This window comes from Ictidomys tridecemlineatus, chromosome 9 (genome assembly GCF_052094955.1).
Source record: "Ictidomys tridecemlineatus isolate mIctTri1 chromosome 9, mIctTri1.hap1, whole genome shotgun sequence".
In the NCBI taxonomy this organism is placed as follows: Eukaryota; Metazoa; Chordata; class Mammalia; order Rodentia; family Sciuridae; genus Ictidomys; species Ictidomys tridecemlineatus.
The window spans coordinates 660,778-672,291 of NC_135485.1; positions in this window are offsets into that span (position 1 = coordinate 660,778).

Consider the following 11,514-nt stretch of genomic DNA (forward strand, 5'->3'; position numbering starts at 1 on the left):
AAGGGACGGAGGAGAAGAGCAGAAAAAGGAGGAACCCATGGTGTGTCGTAAAGCCCAGCCCCTGGCCCTGCCCCAGAGCCTGGTGAGGAAATGGCTCCCACACGTGGGGTGACCAGGCATGGAGGAGGCTAGAAGATAACCAGCCCAACAAAAACCCCGGGCGGCAGCCGGGAGGCCAGCAGGCAGCCTCAGCAACTCAGGTGGGGGGAAGACACAGCTGAGTGGGTCGGGGACGCTGGAAGTGGCAGTGGGCAGTCGGGGCACCTGCTGTGCCATGCTCATGCCAACCGTGGTCCCCACCTCAGCTCAGCCCTCCCGAGACATGGGGAGATGGACCACTGTGAGCAACTACAGAGGCCTGGCAAAGGAGAGCCCAGGTCACCACCTGTCCCAAAGAAGCCTTGGGGACAAAGCAGAGAATGGCCAGCAGAGCCTGGAGACCCTGTGTGTGGGGGCCTCTCGGCAGTGGGCATGGGCCATGGCGTCGACATTCAGCAGAGCACCCAGGAGCCAGACTGAAAGACGCAGAAAGAAATGTGACCACCTCAGCGGCGTTGTTGTCACAGGCTCAGAGAGGCAGAGGAGGCCGCAGGGTCTCTCCCACCACGGAGGCCACTCTATAGACACAAAGCTACGTGTAGGACACAGGAAGGACCATGGAGGCCCAGTGGCCATTATACCCCACCATCTCCAGGAGGCCTGACAAAGGCCCCACAAAAGAAATGATGCCGCAGTCTGGCTGCAGCAAAATAGCCAGGGGGTGTCGAAGAACTTGTGTACGTTGATATGGCAGGAATAGAAGCCGTTTATTGTAGGACAACAGAGCTATTTATACATTTTGCACAGCTTACCTTAATTAGCATAAACTAGATACATCAGTCAACCAATAAGGAATCTCCACACTTAATGGCTCGCTTTTGTTACTTCTCAAACCACTCCCTCTGGCATTTTGCCAGGCACCATCCAGACTTGTTTACGAACTCTAACATTTCTCCGGCAAGATACCACGTGTTATTTTGACTTGTCTACAGACCTTAACAAAATGACACAAACATCAAGGGAAACAGACAGGGGATGGCTTTGTGGATGACGGGAACACGAGCCCAGACTCTTTCCACTTTTGTTCAGAACTAGGGAGACCTCGCAGGACAGGAGCGTAGAGAAGACGCCTCACCTGCCCCCGCACAGCACCTAGGAATGAACGAGGTGGAACTCCCCAGGGCCACCAGAGCCGCCTGCAGACAAGGTGGCCACGACCAGGTGTTCCAACCCCAGGGGCCAGCCGCAGCCGTGGGCAGAGCGGAGGAGGCAGAAACCCCGGCGCAGGCTCCGGAACGCACGTCTCTGAGGCCTGGTCTACGAGTGGCCCCCGCCCGCCCTTACGTTTGCTCAGGGCCTCACAGGCTGCTGGGGCAGGTCACCATCCACCACACACCGTCCCAGGACGGCCGGCAGCCTCCGCTGGCCATGTCAGAAACAGTGGCCACGGCCAGACAGAACCGGGGGCTGGAAGCGGTCAGGGAAAAGGCCAAGCACGGGGGCCTTGGAGGCCTGTACCCACCCAAAGGGAGGTGAGCCAGCCCCCCCCACAGAGTTCAGCCTGGCGTGGACAGTCCATGCCTGGGTGCCATTGTCAGTACTGGTAGCAACAGCCAGGAGGAGACGCCATGTCCAGCAGCAGATGTGGAAGCCCAGCCACAGGGCCACTTGGTCACTGTCCTGGTCCCTCGCCGGCCAGCTCCAAGGCCCTGGCCATGTTGGTGATCCTTCCAGGAGCCCGACCTGCTGGGAAGCCGCTGCAGGCCAGCACAGGTGCTGACGACCGGGCAGAGCGTCCACAGCAGAGCTGGGCTTGGAGCTCAGGACAAGACGAAGCTGGAGAAGGAGTAATACTGATGTGGGGAGCAGGGGGGGCGGCAGGTGGCTGGACGGGCCGATGGGGAGGAGCAGCTGGGCCTGGGGCTAAGGATGGGGCTGCTGAGCAGGGGAGACCCCACCCCAGGAGGCCAGGCCCCAAGCACATCTCTAGGAGCCGCAGCCTCTGGAAAGCAGCCCTGGCGGTCACAGTCACAGGACCCGGGCCCCAGAGAGGCTCTGGTGTGGGCGGGTTGGCTCCACACCCCTGAGAATCCGCCCAGCTCTGAGCTGCCCCCCGTCCTGACCTTATGGATCTGCCCGGAATGTGTAAACCATGAGCTAACCGTGTGGGGAATGTGCTTTCCGCTGACCACCCTCGCAGTGGACAGCTGTTCCACATCAGCACAGCGTCCACCCCACCTCCACGGCCACTCCTGGCTTTCTGGTGGGAAACCCCGGGCTGCCGCACTGCAGGCCAGGTATAGATGGCCCCCCTGGAGCCCCTCCCACCACGTGTGCACATCGCCCAGTGGCCAGTGGGCGGCACCCCTCCCTGAAGGGCTTGGTGTCTGCCCTCACTGTGACCATGTCGAGACCCTCAGCCCCCACACATGCTCTGAGCAGGCCCCAGCAGTCGGGGTGGGTGCCTTGGAACTGACCCTGTAGACCACACCAGGAGGAGGCGGCCCTGAGAGAGTGGTCAGGGAGAAAGGGCATTGCCCAGCAAGGCAGGCCTCCACAGAGGCCACTGAACTCGAAGGCAGCACCCTGGCTGGTGTCGAGCAGTGAGCCGTGTTGAAGCACTGCTCCTGAGCCACCTCTGCTCTGCTGGGCACCCAGGGACCCCTGTGCCTGGGGCCGCTCCTGCTGCCCTCCCAACGTGCGCCTCAGTCTGTTTGTGCTGGACACCAAGGACCTCTGACTTCACAGCTCACATGCCAGAGGCTGGAGGCCAAGCACAGGGCCTGGCCGGTCCCGTGCCTGACCCCTGGGGAAGGCCTGTCTTCAGGATGGCTCCTTACCGCGGAGGCCCAGCCACTCCCACGGTTCCTTCATCTCCCTGTTGGGGGACTAGGGAGGGAACCCTTTCCACAGGCTGCCCAGCTGCTGAGCCACAGAGGGCACTGCAGTGGACCAACCTCCCCAGGCCTGGGGCTGCCCGACCCCAGAATGTGAGGCGTGAACTTCTGTCATGACTGTCCCGGGCCACGGTGTGTAGCGCCAGCAGGAGGAGTGGACGGAGACTGCCGGTCCCCTGCACTCCTGCCACCCGGGCACCACTGGTCTCTCTGGGCACCCGGTCTGGTGGGAAGTGACATGGCTCAACGAGGCTCTGCCTGCCTTCTTCGCCTGGTGGAGGGCTTCTGGGCTGTGCCTCCTGCGTGGTGGGAATCGGGCTGTAGTCTTTCTGTGGGTGAGTACTACTCCACGGGCAACCCTTTCTGGGGGTGAGTACTACTCCACGGAGCAGAGCACGGTCTTGAGCTCAACAGCCCTGGTGGGTGGATGCTCCCACCCTGGCTGCTGTGAATGATGTTGCTGTGGACAGCTGCGTCTGCGCTGCTCTGTGGGCGCATTCCCGGGAGAGACACTGCTGGTCTGCTGCCCTCGGCTGCTCTCCCCTTGCAGGCCCGCAGTGCCGAGTGCTCCCTTGGCCATGCCTGCCCCTGGCCCAGCTCGCAGGTGTAAGAGCGCTGTTCCGCTCCGAGTCGCGCAGCAGCTGACGATGTCTTTTTGCGAGCCCATTCACCTGGGGTGGGAATGCTTGGGGACAGGTCTGCTGGGGTCCATGTCTTAATCACGGTGAGAGTTCCTGAGCACATTGGTCTCCAGTGGCCTCAACCAGGGCAGATCGGCTTTGGTCTGCCGTCTGCCCTGGAAGTTGGTCTGCCGACCAACGTGATGGGTCGGGAGCCACTTGGCCACTTTCTTAGGACTAAAAACCTGAGTGGGCAGCCGGACACAGTGTGCTGAGCTGTTCCCCTCCACCCTGGCGTTGACTGAGGACATGCTCAGCCCTGGTGGTGCCATCTGCACAGGCCGTGGTGTGAGCACCGCGGCAGGCTCTCGGTCCTCTGGGGGGCCAGCTGCTGTCTCCTTCCTGGGGTGCTTCTCATATCATCAACTTCCTCATCACAGAGGAGCTCTCGGGTGGCTCTGACTGGCCCACAACGGGTCTGCTGGGGTGCCCACACGTCTGCCCAGTGCCTCTCGTGGCTGGCTGGGGCCTGGCAGGCTGTGTCTGCCCCTCGGCCCTCCGAGGCTCTTGCTGCTGTGGTGGGTGGTGGCTTCTCTGACGCCTCCCCTCACTGGGAAGCCTGGACCTGCCGGGCGCTGGTCTGTGCATGGCTGCCGCCCAAGGCCATGTCTTCCAGTGCTCTTCCTGAGGCCTGTGGGAGTCACACAAGGTGCACGTGTGTGCCCAGCCCTTCCTGGGGTCTTGGCCAGGTGAGGCCTGGCTGGCTAATGGCTGAGGAAGAAGGCCCAGGCCCCAGGGCTGCCCGAGAAGGGCTTGGAGCTTGGGCCCCTATGGACAGGGAATGTGGGTGGACAGGATACTCCCAGCCAAGGTCCCAAGGAAGAGCCCATGCTCTGGGCAGCTGGATGCAGACAGTCAGGCTGGGCGAGGCACCTCCCTGCAGGGCCTCCTCTGAGCAGCAGTCCTGGGCAGATGCCTGCAAGACTTTCTCACTTGACAGGCAGCAGTCAGTGCCACCGGCAGGAAGAGGCTTGTCAGGAAGTGCAATGCCTGGCACTCAAGGGCACTCGGTGGGCATGAGGACCTCGGGCCCACCTGGGAGCCCAGGCCTCCAGGCAGGCTGAAGTGTTTACATGGTGCCATGGGACAGCGGCCTCTGACAGGGCTGGTGCCCAGGGAGGCCAGAGCCTCCCGGTGCTACCAGGGGAGAGGCTGGCACCAACCTCCCCTGCCTGCCAGACCTCACACACCAACGCCCCCGAGAGCCTCCCTAGGGGCATGTTTCACCTCAGAGCCAGCAGGCCCTTGGGGGACAGTGAGGCCCTCAGCTTTGGGGGAGGCTCAGGCTCCACAGCCCCAGGAATCGGGGTCTGAGGCAGCAGGATGTCATGGTCTTCTCTGACCCCACAGCTGTCTCTGCCTCCTGGGCCCCCGCCTTGGCCAGGAAGGGCCTGGGGGCGGGAGGAGGGGGCTGAGGGCGCAGTGGGGGCCAGGGCCAGCCAGCATGTGGTTCTCATCTCGGTGTGACAGCTTCTCCTGCCAGGATTCCTCCCCACACTGGGCTGGGCCACCAGGATGACCCTGCCCCGCCTGGGGCAGTATAGGGCCATGAGGGGACACTCACTCATTCCTCCTGTGTCCCCAGCCCCCTCCCTCAAGGCCAATCTGTGCTGCCTGCTCACTCATCCTGTGGAAACCCAGCTGCAGCCCCCAGAGTGTCCACCAGCCTCTGCTCCCTGGGTGGACCCCTGGCCTCTGCAGACCTGAGGGTCCGGGGCTCTGAGCCCTGGGTCTTGCCCTACCTACAGCCCTTCCTGCAGCCAAGCACCCGGACACCCTGTGACCCTGCCCCACCCCTTCATCCCTCACTCTGCCACCCAATGGGCAGTGTGGGGAGCCCCTGAGGGATGGGGGTGGGGCCACAGACAAGAAAGGTGGCAAAGAGAAAGGTGCCCTGGCAGGCCCTGGGCAGGTCCCTCAGCTGCATCAGCCAGTGCAGTCTGGGTCCTGGAGGGCCAGGTGTGACCACAGCGGGAGGCTTGCAGGGCATGGGCCCAGGGTTGGTGCCGATGAGCAGCCTTAAGGGCAGAGGGCAGCTGCTACCAGCGCTGGAGGAGGAGGAGGAAGAGGAGGAGGACCCCTGCCTGGGAGTCCCTGCCCGGTGCCCCCTGGGGGCTGTGGCTTCAACATAGGGAGTGATTCTAGGCCCAGGCTGGACCTCAGCATTAGGTAGACATGCCAACAAGTGGCTTTGGTCAGCAGGAAAGGGGCTGGCAGGGGAGCAGGAGGGAGGGGACAGGAGGAAGGGGCTGCACTGGCAGAGATGTGGTGGGTCAAGGCTCAGCTGACACCAGTCAGGTCAGCTGAATAAAGGCTGAACCACTTCCTCAGAGAACCCATGGCTGAAGGGGCTCAGGCAGAGGCCTGGCCATTACAGAGCTCAACCCAAGAGGGCCCGGCTCAGTGGAAGTGAGGTTTGAGACCACCCCACTCTGTGTCCACCCAGCAGCCATGGCTGCCTTCAGCCCAGGAGCCGGGGCTGCCACTCCCGTCCCTGCTCTGCCAAGCTGGCCGGGCCCATGAACAGGGTTTTTCCTAAGCAATGTCCAGGATTCTGCATTTGCTAAAACACTCACCACTTCTATTGGAAAGCTGGCTCCCAGCCTGAGCCTCAGCCGCCTGTGGACCAGGGGCCCCTGGCCGCTACCAGGCCCATTGGGCCAATGGCAGACCTGGGAGGACTGTGACTCCCCCTCTCCCAGACAGGGACAAAAGGCAGGGAGGGCCGTGGCCATCCTGACTCCCTGCTGCTCCCCAGCTGCTCCCTAGCGGATAAGCAGGGTCTCCCCAGCCTTGGCCGTGGCTGCCCCACTGTCCCCTAATCACGTGCACCCTGCCACCCGGGCACTGAGCCTGGGCCTCTTCTGCCTGACCCCTGCCCTCACCCAGCCTCAGGCCCCACACGTTCTGGGCCAGGTGTGACTCTCCAGTAGACCCGACCTAGCTCTCCCTCCTGGCTCTTCCTCCCTGTGCCTGGGGACGAAGAGCCAAGCAGCGCCCAGGCCAGAAGCCCAGACTACACCAGATGCCCAAGAGGCCAGGGTGGGCAGGCGAGGGCCAGGGAGGGGTCCTGACCTGGCCCCTGCTCTCCTGGGCTGCATGTGGAGGAACTCAGGCAGAAACTCAGGAGGGAGGAGGAGCTCCTGGGGAGGGCCAGAGCCTTCCAGGTACAGGCGGGGCTGGTAAGGCTGGCAAGAGTGCCACTCTGACCCTCTGCTGGGGGTAGGCGCACTTCGCAGGGGACACATGAGAACCGGTGGGGTGTGTCCTCAGCCTGCACTGCCCTGCCCCTGTGGGGTGGGGGCCAGGGGTTGATATCCCCCAGTCCCTCCCGTGCCGGGGACACTGAGCCCCAGGGGCAGGACCTGTCAGGTAGGAGTGTACGGCCCTGTTGGTGTGGGTGTCTCCCCTCAGAGGGGCAGGGCCGGGCTCCCCCTGAGCGCAGAGCCCTCCTGCCAGCGCCTCCCCAGGCTGGCCCCAGGATCCAGGGTGCAGGGCTGGCAGGTAGGATAGGCTTGCCTGGCCTCTGCACTGAGCCAGACTTGCCCTGTGGCCCTGAAGTCACACATCTGCCTGCACAGTTGTTTCTAAGGCTGCCAGATGGACCACAGGTGGTGGGCAATGGGCAGAGAGCACTGGACTGAGCTGGAGGCACCCAGGACGTGAAGTCAGTGTGGACACAGGCGGTCACCAAGCGGAGCAGGCAGCCCCTTGTGCTCACAAGCAGACCCAAGTGCCCACCCCGCAGGTCTGGACCTCCCTTCCTCCCTCCCACACCTCATCCTGAGCTGGGGGTGAGGGCAGAGGTCAGTGTCTGTGGCGTGGGCTCTGTGGGCTCACAGCCCTGGGGCTGGGCCTCAGCATGCTGCCTGATGTCGGTGAAGGCCACGTGGGAGGGGCTGCCCGTTTCAAGTGGGGACCAGCAAGGCTGGAGCTGGCAGTGAGACCCCACGGGGCTGGCTGGACACTTGAACTGGTCAAAAGTGCCACCCTATGCAGGGCTTCCTGGGGAGTGGCTAGTGGTTGTCCCCTGCTCTGGGGTGGTGGGGACCCAAGGCTCCTGCAGGGATGAACAAGGCATGGGGGCAGGGACACCTGGGGACCCTGGCTCTGGCCTCTCAGGACTGCCGGGTGGAGGTCAAGTGCCACATCCTGAGCCCAGCTCAGCCCGCCCAGCACTGCCCTGGAACCCCCGTTCTCGGCTCTGGGAACAGCAGCCCAAGTGCCAGATGCCAGCCCTAGACAGCCTCTGACCCTGTTGACTTTGGAGTGTCTCCTCTGTGGGAATCTTGGATTCTGGGCCAATTAATCCAGACATTAGCCATCTTGGATTGAAGCCCTGTTCCTCAAGAGTGAGCCGTGAGCCTGCTGTCCTAGCCCTGGTCATTCCGCTGCCTCCCACCCAGAGCCTCCCGGGGCACTCTTCCTTCCTGACCTCGAGGGGCACTGCTGGTCTCCCTCAGGGCTGCACAGTCATCTCCAGCCAGGCAGATGCAGGGCCTCCAGGGGTACCGGCCCCGGGCTCTGGGCTGGGGGATTCTCTTAGGTGAAGGGGCCTGTGGTTCAGCCAGCCTAGAAGCACAGCCCAGGTCTGCGACCTGAGTGGTGGCATCTGGACACGCCCCTCTCCTGGGGACAGAAGCCTGACAGACACCCATTTATTCAATGTTCCCCAAATCATGGAATACAACCTGAGCTAGGGACAGACAGCCCTTGCCCTGAGCATCCCATGTGAAGGACAAACGCAGGCGGGAACAATGGCCAGCACGTGAGTGGACACAGGCAGCTCTTCCCAGATCCAGAAGATGAAGGACCAGCCAGGACTCCCCAGGGGAGCAAGCAGAGTTCCCGGGACAAGGACTCGGGCAGTGTGCCAGCCACTGATGACAAGTGCCACTGCTGCCTCCCTCGCCACCATGGAGTCCAGCAGCGCGGCGTCTGCCTCTGTGAAGAGCAGCGGGCAGTGCCATGACACACAGCTGGTACCACGCAGGTTCCACGTGCCAGCCTCGGCTAGCCATTCCTTCCCTAGGGACCCACTTCACATGCCGGGCCACTGACCAAGCCCTAACCCCAGGACCAGCCACACACCGAAGCTCACGCTTTGAACAGGGAAGGGCTGGAAGCCTCCAGCCGTGCAGCAGCCACGGGCCCGGGCAGCGCCCCAGTCAGGCATCACCAAGGTCGAGAGAGAAGAGAGGGACGCTGCCCTGTGGGCAGGAAGAAGCAGGGTGATTTTACGTCCTTGTTCGTGAACTTTGCCAGGGCGTCCCAGAGGCTGCATGGAGTCTGGCAGGGCCTGCTTGACCTCTTCCTCTTGCACATCCTGGGCATGGCTCCAGGTCACCCCTGGACAGCCCACTAGAGACATCTCAAAGTCCTGGGACTGGAGGGTGGACCATAGGGTGCAGCGATCAGGTAAGTGGTCAGGAGCTCAGGCCCAGTGTTGGCAGGATGTGGGAGGCAGAGGTGGGTTCGCCAGGTGCTGGTGCTCAGGGGGGTCGGCCGACTTGGGCCACAGCCTGCCAGGGCCACCATGAGGCAGCAGGGCTCAGGGCCAAGATGAGCAGGCCAGGCAGGAAGAGGCCTGCAGGGCCAGCCTGGGGGCAATGCTGGTCAGAGGGGCCAAAGGTCCTCCTCTAGGCTGTGGGCACCAGCCCAGCAGGCCAGATGTTTTTCTTTACTGCAGGGCTGGCCAGCAGTGGGGTGGGCACTGGCCCAGCAGGCCAGATGGTTTTCTTTGCTGCAGGGCTGGTCAGAGGTGGGGTGGGCGGGCAGCTGGCTCCTCTCTACTCCTGGGCTCCAGCACTCTGTCTTTTGCTGGAAAATCAATTTTGCAGTTCTCTCTGGGCTCTGGCCGAGGGCAGCTGGGGCACTTCCTGCCCTCCTTGGGGCCTGTTCAGTTGAGGGCCAGCCAGGGTGGACTCAGAAGCCACGGGGACAAGAGCTGACTCCCTGCCCTATCCTGGGCAACTGTGCCTCTTCCCAGCCTCCTGCCCAGGAGTGGCCCCCAGGGCTCCCCTTCCTCCTGCTGCCCAGGTGGAGAGCTAAGGTGGCCACAGGAAAGGAAGCAACTGTGGAGGTACACAGGGCCTGCTGCAAACCCTGTCCAGGCCCCACTCCTGCTCTCGGGGCTCCAGCTGGCTCTTGCCAACACGGGACCCAAGCGGCCGGACATCAGCTCTCAGTGTTGCCTCTGGGGCAGCAGCCACCATGGGCCCAGCAAGGATGGTTCCATCTTGTTTCACGGTCTATCCTTTGGCTCCTGGTTCACATGCTGCTCCCTGCCTCCCACACTGTTTGCGCTGCACTGAGCACCCATCCAGCCTGGAGTGCTCAGCACTCCATAGCACCAAGGAGGCTCTGGGAGGGGCAGAGTCTATGGCAGCCTCACCCCAGGCCATTCACCCTGCCTGGCAGGCCCTGCCCCTGGGGCTGTCTCCAGCACGGGAGGGTCTGTGGGATCCACAGCCACAACCCCACAGGCACCAGGGCAATGCAGGCTGAGGGTACCCCACCACCCAGTTAGTCATGTGACCTGCGCTGGTGGTTCCCAAACACCCCAAAACCAGAGGGTAAAACCCCAGTGATTTGAACCCTTGGCCACGTCTCCAGTTGGCACACACATGCACACTCAGCCTGGCGCCCTGGGCTCTCTGTCCTCTGTGTCAGAACCAGCCTGTAGGTCCTGTGTGTGTCTTTAGTACTGCCTTAGGCTCTGGCCTCAGATGCACAGAACTCTGGTATTCCATGTGAACCTGGGGATAAAAATTTCACTAAAAATAAACAGTGGGCACCGGGTTTGCAGCGGGCTTATTTAACTGGGAGAGTGTGTGCCTGCTGCAAAGAGGTGGTCAGCACCTCCTCACTAACCCCTGCTGGGCCAGTACCAGGCTGCCACCAGCTAGGGTGCTGGCTGTAGGGTCATCATTAGGTCAGCCCTGCAGCTCACAAGTGGGAAGGGACGTCGGAGAGCAGAGCAGGCCTCCCTGGCACCCTGCACTTGTGGGGCCCAGCAGTCTTGGCTTCCACTGGCACTTCTTCCTGTGGATTGGTGCAGAAAGTCTGAGGGGCCAGCAACGGGGCTCGGGTGCAGTCAGCCTGAGGGGTGGACATACATCCTGTCTGCAGACCTTCAGGTCTGTTCCAGACATGGGCTGGCCCCGGGGGCTTTCTACACAGCTCATCACCCACTCTCATTGCACACCCTTGTGGCTCTGGCCAGACCCCCACATGACCTTAGACCCTGTCACCGGCTGCCATTTCAACTTGACCAGGCCGAGCAGGGTGGAGCCTCTGAGCTGCACCTTGTGCTGAGGCTCTGCTGTGGGCTCCTTCCTGGGTGAGGGGCTGTGGATGGAAGGTTCATTTCATGGCTCGGGAAATCTCCCTGGGGCAGCGCCTGCTCCTCTCCACCCTTCGGAAGTCCCTTCCAGTCAGGTCTCTTGAGTCAGCCCCGGCAGCATCCCTCCTCCAAGGGCAAAGCAGCCTTCCCGCTGTCCTGGAGGGGAAGGGGCGACCCAAGCCTGTGTCCACTGCACATACCTGGAGGCCTCTGGGGACAGAGGAGCAGAGGCAAGGGCGCAGCTTCAAGCAGAGGGTCCTCCTGGCCTCAGGAGATGGCACAAAAGTGACAGCAACCCGTTAAGATGGCCGGGGAGACCTGTGGCCGGAGGCATGTGTGTGCCGTGACCAGCCTGTGACTCACTCAGCGACCCCGCACTTGCCGTCCCGTAGCCTCTGACTGTTCCCCTCAGGCCTTCAGCCGGGCTCTCACTGCTGCCCTCTCGAACCTCCTCAAACGGTGCAGCAGATTCTGCCATCATAACTAATTAGAACGCACCAGTAAAACATGGAGACAAGTAAGACCAAAGAAGTCTCCTAGCAGGGTGAAGCGG